General features: G+C 46.5%; 1 long non-coding RNA gene across 1 annotated transcript; it reads right to left on the bottom strand.

Annotated features, from left to right (window-relative positions):
- Positions 1–196: 196 nt before the first annotated feature.
- LOC108788234 lies at positions 197–12257 on the bottom strand. The gene is made up of 3 exons (XR_001941324.1): positions 12106–12257; positions 2480–2483; positions 197–208 (listed from the first exon to the last, which is right to left on the bottom strand). It is a non-coding gene; the product is annotated as an uncharacterized LOC108788234 (long non-coding RNA).
- Positions 12258–12463: the final 206 nt, after the last annotated feature.

Below are 12463 nucleotides of genomic sequence, written 5' to 3'. Positions count from 1 at the left end.
CTGCCGTCAGTCAAACTGTTGGGCGGAGAGGATGGACGTGACCTGCCGCAGGGCTGTGTGTGTCTATGGACGCACACAGCTTCTGCGGGCACGGCTTGGAACGCACAAGCACGGACGCCTTCACAGCACCTGTGCAGGGGCGCGAGGGGAGAGGATGCGGGGAGCCACTAGACAACAAGAAATTGAGAATTTTGTTTTTAAAAAAGATCTGCAATAAAGACGGCCTCCCACGGAAAAAATAAAAAAAAACCCTAAAGTTTTAATATCACTTTAAATCTTAAATATACATTCACGTACCTGAACTATTAACAACAATGTATCTTATTTGTGTGTCACTCGGCTGTAGACCCTCAAATCATCTCTGAATTGGTGCGGACACTGTCCTTCCTTCTGGAGGGGGGCTACTTTTGTTCCCCATGGTCCCTGTGTGTGTTGTAAAGTAGTCACCGCTCCAAGCTCGCTCCTGTGATGGACTACAATCCCAATACAAATTAGTAAACCAAACGTGAGATCAGGACTCATCAGTTCTGATCTCACAACTCAACCCTCATCAGAATGAATGAAGTGGCTTGGGGAAGATACAAAGCGACTTCAACATTACAGAACAAGTCCAGTTGAATGTAACTAACTGCTACTTGCTACATCATGACCTGGATCAATGAGAACCTTCACAGACACAGGTGTGAACAAAGCCGTACACATCCCAAATTTGTATTTACTTTTGAAGCTACCTCTAGGCTTTGAGCACTGATGATAATTTGATGGTTAATGTTAAAAATGAACAATAGGCTTCGCCTGTGTTTAGGTGAGATCTAGCTCCCCTGGCCAACTCTAGGAGAGACAGCCAGCAGAGAGAGCGAGGGGAGACAGCCAGGAGGGAGAGTGTGACAGCCAGGAGGGAGAGCGTGTAGAGACAGTCAGGAGGGAGAGCGATGAGTGACAGCCAGGAGGGAGAGCGAGGAGAGACAGCCAAAGGGGAGCGCTGGAGAGACAGCTAGGAGAGAGAGCGAGGAGACACAGCCAACAGAGAGAGCGAGGAGAGACAACCAGGGGGGAGAGCGAGGAGAGACAGCCAAAGGGGAGCGCTGGAGAGACAGCTAGGAGAGACAGCCAGCAGAGAGAGCGAGGAGAGACAGCCAGGAGGGAGAGTGTGACAGCCAGGAGGGAGAGTGTGACAGCCAGGAGGGAGAGCGGGGAGAGACAGCCAGGAGAGGGAGCAAGAAGAGACAGTCAGGAGGGAGAGCGATGAGTGACAGCCAGGAGGGAGTGCGAGGAGAGACAGCCAGGAGAGAGAGCTAGAAGAGACAGCCAGGAGGAAGAGCGAGAAGCAACAGCCAGGAGAGAGAGCGAGGAGAGACAGCCAGGAGGGAGAGTGATGAGACAGCCAGGAGAGACAGCCAGGAGGGAGAGTGATGAGACAGCAAGGAGATACAGCGAGGAGAGAGAGTGAGGCGAGACAGCCAGGAGAGAGAGCGAGGAGAGACAGCCAGGAGAGAGAGCGAGGAGAGATAGTAAGCAACACATCTGCCTGAAGCAGAACCCCTGTGCCCTCCAAGACTTATCTGCACCCTGTATTTCAGACAACTCCTTGGTCCCTGAGTTTCATCGTCCCTCCATGTCCTGTGCCTCCTCCATGCACTCAGGTTGGAACACCAGGACCCGTGATTGTCCATCTGGCATTGTAACATTTCGTGTCCGGGTTTCAGGCCAGCTGAAACCCAGACACAAAATGTTACAGGACTCAAAGCCCGGACTGTCCAGGGCAACCCTAGTTGCAAATTCCATGTTGGTCTTAGGTGGAGATTGGCCTTTAGTGTCTAGAATGGTGTCATGGGGGGCATTAGACTGCAATACTTCCCCCAAAATGAATCATGTGCCCTCTATAGATTATACATATAGGATGTCCTGTTATTTATTGCATGGAAGGGACACTGTCCATGTAGCGATCCAGCAACTCACCAGGAACATGTTCATTAGAAGAGAATACTTATCTGCTCCACTGGGAATGCTCCCTGACTGGCTGATGTCCTGCAGAATCTCGCTCACCATTGAGAGCAGGAACAGAAAGACAACTCACTGGTGTGGGAGACGGCGACGCAGCCCTGTAGTTGCATGTGAGTCTCTCTTAGCACTCCTGTGGCTGGCGAGTTGGAAGTGGGAGCCAATAGCAGGATTGATAGTGTGATATGGGCCTTAAAGGAGAACTATGACATGAGTGATTTCCACTCACCTCATAGTTCTAGCCGACCTGTGACAATGAGACTGTCACAGGTCGGCTCAGTAGATCGGGAGGTGAGGGAAAACATACCGGGCTCCCTCACCTCTCGATCCTGTCACGGCTCTCTGCCGTGACAGGGGGAGGGGCTGGATTCCCCTCTCCCCGCTCCGATCTGCCAGGGCTGACTGGCGGAACGGACAGGGGAGGGGGGCGGGTACAGCTGGCTCTGCCTCTAGATAGGCAGAGCCAGCTGTCACTCACGCAGCTGGGCGGATCCCGTCATCTAAGTCGGGATCCGCTCCAGGTGCGGCGTCTCAGTATACCACGAGCTGTAGCTCGCGGTATACTGAGCTTAGGGTGACCCCATAAAGGAGAACTATGGGGTTAAGGCTTTTTCCCATAGTTCTCCTTAGGGTAACGGGAGGACACAAACTAGCGTCCTCCCGTTACCCTAAGCTCAGTATACCGCGAGCTGTAGCAGTCTCATTGTCACAGGTCGGCTAGAACTATGAGGTGAGTGAAAAGCACTCACCTCATACCGTAGTTCTCCTTTAAGGTTACAATGTCCCCCCGCCCCTTTGGTCAGCCTCTGAGGCTCTAGGACTCTTCATGCTTCAGTTTCTCCTTTTATAATTAAAAACACTCCAAAGCCTATAAAAATATGCATAAACACACATTATGTAAGGTTTTCACTCTCGTTTGCACAGAGGAGCTATAAAACAATTTTCTGGTTGTGAACGTTTGACCGGAGGTATCCTTGGAAACAGCAAATATGCAATGCAGCGCATTTAAACCTATTATGATGATGAAACACAGACAACTATGTGCAGTTTAATCATTGAAACCTTCCATGCTTGTCCCATGAGGCAGAACCCAGGGCATGCCTGATGTTTAAAGTGCAGTAACCCACGACAAGCGATCAGTTTACAGAAGTGAGATCAGTTAGGATCTGGGTTACAGAATGCCCCATTGTCTCACTTCAATAAGCTTTGCTGTCTATAACTGAATCATAAACATTACACTGTCCAGTGACATTGATCCCTAAAGGTGCCCATACACCTTACAACCATCGCAAGACTTTAGTCTTGCGATGATTGTAAGGTAATTAAAAAAACGTACGATCTGCCCATCTTGGACAGGCAGTCCGTACAAGCGATCATCGCAAGCCCGCCACGCTGAGGGGCGGGCTTCCGATGACTGCAATGCTGAACGGGCAGTGTGCGCTGTGTCTTACGAGCAGGCCACAACCCCGCCGACAATCGTACGCTGGCCTTCCATACACCTGCCGATTATCGTACGATAATCGGCAGGTGTATGGGCACCTTTATGCATAGTCCATGCATGCAGCTCCCAGCATTTTACTGTGTTCTTGGTCAGCATAGGCCAACCAGAGTAGTCACAGAGCTGACCCAAACCCCCTTTAGGCATTAAGGCTGAACTCTAGACATACAATAATAAAAACACATCAATGCAGCTCTGTATTAATTAATAAATCATTATATGTATCTTTTAAAATGCAAGTATTGTAAGTATCTGAATTTGGCTTGGTATCAGTTTCTTGCGGTCCCTGTACAGCTGAGCTCAGGGACCCCAGCTGACAAGGAACATGCTTATATGAGGAGGGATCACAGTGACAGAGAGATAAGCTCATCACAGTGCTGCTTCTCAATCATGGTCCAGTTATAGGCTGGGGGCTGGTCCAAGACATCCTCAGCACAGAGGAAGGGGGTTGAACCATCTTTCAACATGGATCACCGAGGACATCTTGTGGCAGAAAAGAAGTAGTGCAGTGGGCAGCTCCACAATAAAGTTACGCATTGCAGCAAAAACTGCACTTTTTTACTTTATCTTTTAATTATTTTTTTGTTTTGTTTACTGGAAATCACTTTTAAGCATCAGTTTCGTCCAAAATTGGAGAGTTAGCCCACTTGCCAATTTCTTCTGCCTCTCAGGGAGTCATGGCAAGATGACTATGCTGCGTTTTCGGGTCTGCACACTTGCTTTGCCCATTATGAGGGGCTCTCACCATCCCTGCTGGGTTTTACTTCTTTCATATTATGCAAAATGTAACAGGTTGAGTCAGTAAACACAGAGATGGGTGGGAATAGGTGGACAGGTACCCAGGGATTATGGTAGGGAGCTCTTACTATTAGCATATCGAAGACATAAGAAGCCAGGGGCTGACTCAAATGACCAGGTTGAACCTATAATTAAAGTGTTTCTCCCAACAAAAATAAACATCTGTGTGTGCATAGTATCCTACCAGAAATAGGTGCAGATATCATGACCTTGGTGAATTCTTTTCATATCATTTCACAAATACATATTGATCCGGCAAGTTTCCTGGTGTGTGTTATATTACCAGTGTCGACAGCTGACGACACTTTCTAGCTGCTATTGAGATTGTGCTAAAAGCTGCTATTGGCCCTGCGTTATGCCAGGGGAAGACAAGCCCCAACAGCTCCTCCTTTCTGACTTGCGTTGCTGGCCCTGTGTTGTGACAAGAGACTAGACCCTACAGCCCCTTCCCTCCGGCTTGTGTTGTTGGTCCTGCACTGTGCCAAGCCAAGACAAGCCCTTACAGCCCCTACCCTCCCGCTTGAGTTGTCAGCCCTGGTCTGTGCCAGGAGAAGACAAGCTCCTATATCCCCTCCCCTCTTGCTTGCGTTGCAGGCCCTGCACTGTTTACAAGAGAAGACAAGCCCCTACAACCCCTCTGGCTCACCTTCTTAGCCCTGCGAAGTGCCAAGTCAAGACAAACCCCTACAGCCCCTTTCCTTCGGCTTGAGCTGTGCGCCCTGCTCTGGTGCCAGGTCAAAACAAGCTCCTATTTCCCCTCCCTTCCGGCTTGCATTGTGGCCCCTGAGCTGGATAAAGTGAAGACAAGCCCCTCCAGTCCCTCCAATCCAGCTTCCATTGTCGGCCCTACACTGTGCCTGGTCAAGAGAGGCCTCTACAGTCCCTCTGGCTGGCGTTGTTGGCCCTGCGCTGTGACAAGGAAAGACAAGCCTCTACAGTCTCTGACTTGCTTTGTTGGCCCTGCGCTGTGCTTGGTGAAGACAAGCCTCTACATCCCCTCCCTTTTGGCTTGCATTACTGAGTCCCTCCCTGTGCCAGGTCAAGACAAGAGCCTACAGCCCTTGCCCTTCCCCTCCAGCTTGCATGGTCAGCCCCGCACACCACTGGTCCCGCAGTATGTCTCTTTCCGCCATTCCCTAAAAATTCACGACCACCGCCCAGAGAGGAAATGAGGGCTGGATGGAGGAATCTCCCACTGGCCCAAGCTTCAGTATCTTGCTGGTCGGCCCCGCTGGCTCTCCAAATACCTGAACAATCTGATTGGATACAGGCACTGTTCATGTATTTTGAGAGCCAGCGGGGCCGACTAGCAAGATACTGAAGCTTGGCCCAGTGAGAGATTTCTCCATCCATACAGTTTAGCATAGATGGAGGAATCTGTTGCACTTTTTCCATCTGACCATAGAAAATCTGTAGATGTATGGCCAGCTTTACATATTACTTTTGGGTGACCAAAAGAGAAATTCCCTTTGAATGTAAAGCACAAAAATGAATAGATCAATAGGTTTTGCTGCATGCACATAGAACACCCCATGAACTGTTCCACTTGTATTTTCATGGCTTAAAAACCAGCGACATTCAGACCATTTTCACTAGAATACCGAAGGCAGTCATAATGCAGAATGTGCTGAGCCACCGACTGAAAAATAATCAGGTTTTCTTTAGAATGACATACAACGATGTAGTGCAAGGGTCTACCTGAAAGGATATAAATTGGATTGTTTAGGTGGGTCTCTCGTAGTCCCCTGCTAACTAGGGCTGCGAGATGGACAAAATCAGTCCGAGTGTGATCGGTCTCGGCAATGACCTGCAATAACCATGAGGGGGCGACATTCAGCAACAGAAGCAGATGGAAGAAACGAAGGCTATTGTGGTTGAATGTTATATAAATGTGACTCATAGGAATGAGAAATTAGCTTTTCTCGATGATTTCTGACCGATAACACCCTCCAGGAAGTATTAAATAAATTAATTGATGCAATTAATTGTATTTAAATCAATTGCATAAATTAATGCTGTTCCGTATTACCTAATGGAGAATCACATTTGTTTTTTGTCAATGCATTTAGTGTAAATAGCTGAATTTGACTTATCAGCCTCTTGAAGTGCCTATACAGCTGAGCTCTGTGTGTGAGAGGAAACTCAGCACAAGGAGCTAATCACATGTGCCGACAAGGAGCATGCTAATAGGAGCAGAGGGCAAAATGACAGAAAGATGAGCTATTCACTGTGCTGCTTCTCTTTCACTGTCCAGTCACAGGGTGAGAGAGGTCCATGACTCTCTGTTTGCCTGAGGACGGGGCTGCATGGTCTCGAAACGTCGCTAAGGAGATGTGTGTTATCTCAGTCAATAAACAGCATTGACTTTAATATCATGGAGTACGAGTGACTACTTTCATCTATCTACATTTCACAGAGGCATCCGTTGTCACCACTGCACCCACCCAGTTGGATTTGGGTTTTTGTCCGGTCAGGAGTGCGATGGGACAGGAGGATTAAGGTCCATGACAGGCTGGCCTCAGAGAATGGGGGGACAAATGATGCTGGGAGTCATAAAAATCCAGAGATTTACCCAATAGCTTAGCGGTTAGAAAGGACTTTTTTTTTTTTACCCTCTCACAACAAATTGATCTATACATGAAGGTTTTTTCTTTCTCTGGATCAAACACACATACAGGTTGAACATGAAATCACACTATAAAATCCTTTTCTTGAAGTTCATTGAGGTGCACAGGAAGTCAGGAAGTCTTTAACCTTCCAGTTATACGCTCTTCTATTGGACACTGGCAAACCGAATAACCCACCCTATTACCAGAATGTCTTGGCTTTTGCAGCAAGAGTACCAAGAGCAAGATCATGAACACAGAGGGGTGGGACTTGTGTCCATCAATGGACTCCAAGACAAGGATTTCACAGAGTGCAAAAATCCTGGTTTCTTGTCCATTGAGCGACACAAGAACGTTTAATCTTTGGGACCTCCCAAAACAGTCCAACTGAGGGGTGGGCAAAACTGCAAACAATACTAAACAGGATCGAGAAAAAAAAAATAGGGACCGTCTGCAGCTCAAAGAGCTGTCTGAAGGACCTTGTGTCCGAAGCTGGCATTGGATGATGTTGAAACCTCCACCTGGTAGAACTTCGACAACGTGAGAATAGACCAGATGTCGGCCTTTGCAATCCTGGGAAACGGTTGCTTGCCGATAAGCCACAACTGCAGATCCGTTAGCGTGCGCCTTGACAGGACCAGGTGGAACTCAATCATTCAGGAGACCATACAGTTCAGTGATGGTCTTTCTGTGCCACTTCGAGATGGTGGAACATGAAATCTGTGCACCCTTACAAGGGCCACCCAGAAAGGAAATCCGTCTTCCTGAAAGAAGCATTGGCCAGGAGATAAGAGGCTCACAGCCAGAAGATAATCCAGACAAGGGAGGTGAATATCCTTTTGATGAACTGGAGCCAGAGGGGTGGAAGAACAGGGTCGTGGTTGAGGTAAAAGACAGACACCACCTTAAGCAAGTTCTTTTATTTTTAAAAAAAATAGGATTCCTTGCAGGCTAGGGCCACTCGCTCAGACACAGGCCCAGCACGTGATGGCTACAAGGAAAACTACCTTGTGGGTGAACGGAAAGGAATGTCTCTAATGCACATGTCAAACTCAAGGCCCAGGGTCCGAATCAGGCCTACCAGGCCATTTCCTAGACTTCTACTTTCAGATCTAGGTAATAAGTTATTACTAAAACGCAGTGATCATCGAACGCAGAGGCAATTATGATAAAGATTAGATACATTTATATAGTCCCACAGGCCCTTTGAGGGCAACCATAATGTTGATGCGGCCCTCGATTAAATGGAGTTCGACACCCCTGCTCTAATGGCTTCAAATAGTTTTTGAAGCACAGAGTGAATGAGATTCAGATCCCACAGGGGAACAAATGGTGTGCTACATGCGAAACTCCCTGTACAAGTCTTTTTCAAAGAGTGAGAGGCCAATGGAACGTGACACAGAAGACAAAGGGTAGAAACCTGACTGATAGTGCTGGGGGCCAAACACTGGTCCAGATGCATCTGCAGGAAGAGTGGACCTACAAAGAAACTCCTGGGGTGGAACCCCTGAGACTCACAAGTGAAGTGTGCCCTCCATCTCCAATGTTAGACCTTGCAAGAAGCAGACTTGCTAGCCTTTAGCATTGTAGGGATGACAACCACTCCATTAAAGCCAGGGACCATGAAGCAGGATGGCAAATTTGTCCTTGGGACAGAAGATCCAGACGTTCTGGCAGAGCCCACAAACCATCTGCCAGGAATCTTACCCGGTGAGCAAAAAAGCATTGCGGGAATGCCCTTCATCTTAATTCTGTGAAGCAGATGAGGAAGAGGTTTCAAAGGAATGGTTTAAAATCAGGGTATACTGATCCCAGGGAGCCACCAGAGCATCCACTGCTTCCTCTACAGGATCCCTGCACCTGGAGACAAACCTGTTCAAATTGAACCAGGAGGTCCACAACCAACATTCGTCAGCTGCAACACAGGTCCTGAAACATTTCCGGGTGAAGGGACCACTCCCCAGTGGTGCTGGTAGCTGAGGAAATCTGCTTGCCACTTGTCTACACCTGCAATTTATACAGAGAACAAGGCTAGAACATAAAGTTCTGCCCAGGACAAGATCCGCTCTACCTCTTGCCCCAGCAAGACTTCGAGTTACTCCGTGAATAACAGGTACATATACACACCACTGCCATAGTGCATCATTGGTGATATACACCACCGACTACATTTAGAATCAGCTTTCAAACTTACTGTTCCCTCAAGAGGTGGTTGGCCAAGTATCCCACAAGAGCACAGCAGGGCCAATTGTGGTGCCAGCACCTTGGACAATACCGAAGGTGCTGATAAGAAGCTGAAGAGCAGGGCCACAAACTGGTAGTATAGGGTCTTCACAGAAAAAACATCCTTGATGTCCACAGAATTCAGAAAGTCTCCCAGGTGAAGGGAAGCAATAAAAGATTGTGCATTCAATGTGGAATTTCTAGACCTGATTTAAGACATTCAGAGCTTTCAAAACCAAAAGGCGGCAAATGCCCCCTTTGAGTTTGGTAACATTGAAAAGGTGCAGAAGTTGAAGTACTGCTGAGGGAGCGGCGGGGGGTATTTAGTTATAGCACAGGTTCCATTTGTTTTTTACAGCACCCCACAACATTACATGACCAGCCTAAAGAATTCTGGAAAAGATATTAAAATGTCTTTGGGATGAGTGGGGGGGGGGGATTTTACACTGACCACATGGACAGTCTGGAGTTGGTTTTTAAATACCCATATACTCTGCCATCTATGGGCCTACAAGGAGGGTCACCTTAAAAGGGCAAGTGAACTTTAAAACAAAGTGCGCCTATCCTTTTCATCCCCTTCCCCAAAACGAACCCCCTCCCGCCGCCTTCTTACCTAGAGTCAAAAGCAGTAACTGCCGGTGCTTTTACAACATCCCATGCCTAAAGTCTTACTCTCCTGGCTCTGCCTGTGCATTGTAGCCCCTCAGATTCCCATGTACCTGTTTCCAGGCAAGAGACGACCTCATAGGCATCTATTGGGCTGCAATTGGCAGGCATGTCCAGAAGACAGACTTGTGGTGTTGGATGTACACACTGGAGACCTCAGCAGTGGGATCAGGTAGATATGCATCTGTGGGGGGGTGGGTTAGCTTAGATCTAGGCCAGGGATGTCCAAACTCCGGCCCTCCAGCTGTAGTGAAACTACAAATACCATGAAGCATCTCTCTCCAGGAGTCATGTCTGTGGCTGTGAGAATCTTGCAAAGCCTCATGGGATTCGTAGTTCCACCACAGCTGGAGGGCCGCAGTTTGGACATCCCTGCTCTAGGCAAAGGATAATTGCACTGTGTCTTAAAAGGAAGTCTATAGGAGCTGCAAAAAAACCCCCAGCAGAATGTAGAGACTTGGAAGGTACCTAGACACCATACGGCCAAAAAACTCCTTTAAAGTGGCATTTTGACATTCCGAGTGAAAAACTAAGTCTCATCTATGACCAAAGATTAATCAGCTTACACTCCTTTTAAAAACAGAAGATTCAGCCATTTTTTTTTGTCAGGTGCATATATCTGATAAAAATGTACTCCGTCTCTTATAACATAAATATTTATTGCTTCATATGAATACTGTATTGAAAGCCCAAAGCAATCAGTTGTACACACAGAAATTATACAATTAAAGAACGCTCCACAAAAGGCAGTGAACACTCGTTTACATTCTACAAAATCTACTTTTACCGAAATTTTAAAATTCTATATATCAAAAAAAAGCTATTCAGTTGAAGAAACAGGTAGAAACTCGACAGCCGGCGACGGTGATGGGCGACTGGGTCGTCAGTCTGGATGGCAAAAAGGTGTTACAAACCGCAGGAATTGTGCTTTGAGCGGGTCAAAGGGTGTTTAATTCACTGGCTGTTAGAAGGCGAATTTGAGACTTGGTAAGGGGGGAAAAAGTACGACCTCATAGGCATCTATTGGGCTGCAATTGGCAGGCATGTCCAGAAGACAGACTTGTGGTGTTGGATGTACACACTGGAGACCTCAGCAGTGGGATCAGGTAGATATGCATCTGTGGGGGGGTGGGTTAGCTTAGATCTAGGCCAGGGATGTCCAAACTCCGGCCCTCCAGCTGTAGTGAAACTACAAATACCATGAAGCATCTCTCTCCAGGAGTCATGTCTGTGGCTGTGAGAATCTTGCAAAGCCTCATGGGATTCGTAGTTCCACCACAGCTGGAGGGCCGCAGTTTGGACATCCCTGCTCTAGGCAAAGGATAATTGCACTGTGTCTTAAAAGGAAGTCTATAGGAGCTGCAAAAAAACCCCCAGCAGAATGTAGAGACTTGGAAGGTACCTAGACACCATACGGCCAAAAAACTCCTTTAAAGTGGCATTTTGACATTCCGAGTGAAAAACTAAGTCTCATCTATGACCAAAGATTAATCAGCTTACACTCCTTTTAAAAACAGAAGATTCAGCCATTTTTTTTTGTCAGGTGCATATATCTGATAAAAATGTACTCCGTCTCTTATAACATAAATATTTATTGCTTCATATGAATACTGTATTGAAAGCCCAAAGCAATCAGTTGTACACACAGAAATTATACAATTAAAGAACGCTCCACAAAAGGCAGTGAACACTCGTTTACATTCTACAAAATCTACTTTTACCGAAATTTTAAAATTCTATATATCAAAAAAAAGCTATTCAGTTGAAGAAACAGGTAGAAACTCGACAGCCGGCGACGGTGATGGGCGACTGGGTCGTCAGTCTGGATGGCAAAAAGGTGTTACAAACCGGAGGAATTGTGGTTTGAGCGGGTCAAAGGGTGTTTAATTCACTGGCTGTTAGAAGGCGAATTTGAGACTTGGTAAGGGGGGAAAAAAAAAAAAAAAAAAAAAAAAACTGAATTTCAGTTCACTTCAAAAAAATACAAATCATGGCGACTTCGATGCACTGCAGAAACTTCAGTTGATCAGTTCAGGTTCACACGTAAATATATTCTCTCTCTCTCTTTCAATACAGCTGAACTACTTTGCAATGTCATTGCATACAACAAAACCATCTCGGATAAACAAAGTTATCTTGTAGTCAAGAAATTCTTAATTCAAGCAACAAAAGAAAAATATAGTACCCTTATGTGTGTGTTTTTCCATCCAGGCCAGCAAGTCATCGACCTTACAAAGACCTGTTTGCTTCAAGCACAGGATATAGAAAGTACTTTTTTTTTTTTCTTCCTCCATAAATGAAAAAAGTCAAAACATAAAAAAAAAAAGTCGATTCAGTCTCTTGGAATGTTAAAAATTTGCAACATTTTATCTCCTTTAAGAGATCCTTGCACGGTGTTCTACAGTGTGAATGTTGCCAGCACCGCTCGGAGGAAGCCATTCTGTGGACTAGAACTTTAGGCCAGAGCTGAACGCAAGTGGTCAATCTTGTAAAAAAAAAAAAATGAAAGAAAATCCGTTCGCCGGATATAAATCTCGAAAACTATGAGCAGGACTGAGCCTTCGAGATCTGCAAAGCCTAAACAATCGGCTCAGCGTGCATAATGGCCGCCTTAGTCATGTGATGGCAAAAAAAAAAAAAAAAAAAAAAGGAAGATTTTTAAAACAGAAAA

This window comes from Nanorana parkeri, unplaced genomic scaffold (genome assembly GCF_000935625.1).
Source record: "Nanorana parkeri isolate BGI_ZX_2015 unplaced genomic scaffold, ASM93562v1 scaffold314, whole genome shotgun sequence".
In the NCBI taxonomy this organism is placed as follows: domain Eukaryota; kingdom Metazoa; phylum Chordata; class Amphibia; order Anura; family Dicroglossidae; genus Nanorana; species Nanorana parkeri.
Note: the sequence above shows the minus strand (reverse complement) of the source record. Positions and strands in the feature narration are given on the sequence as shown.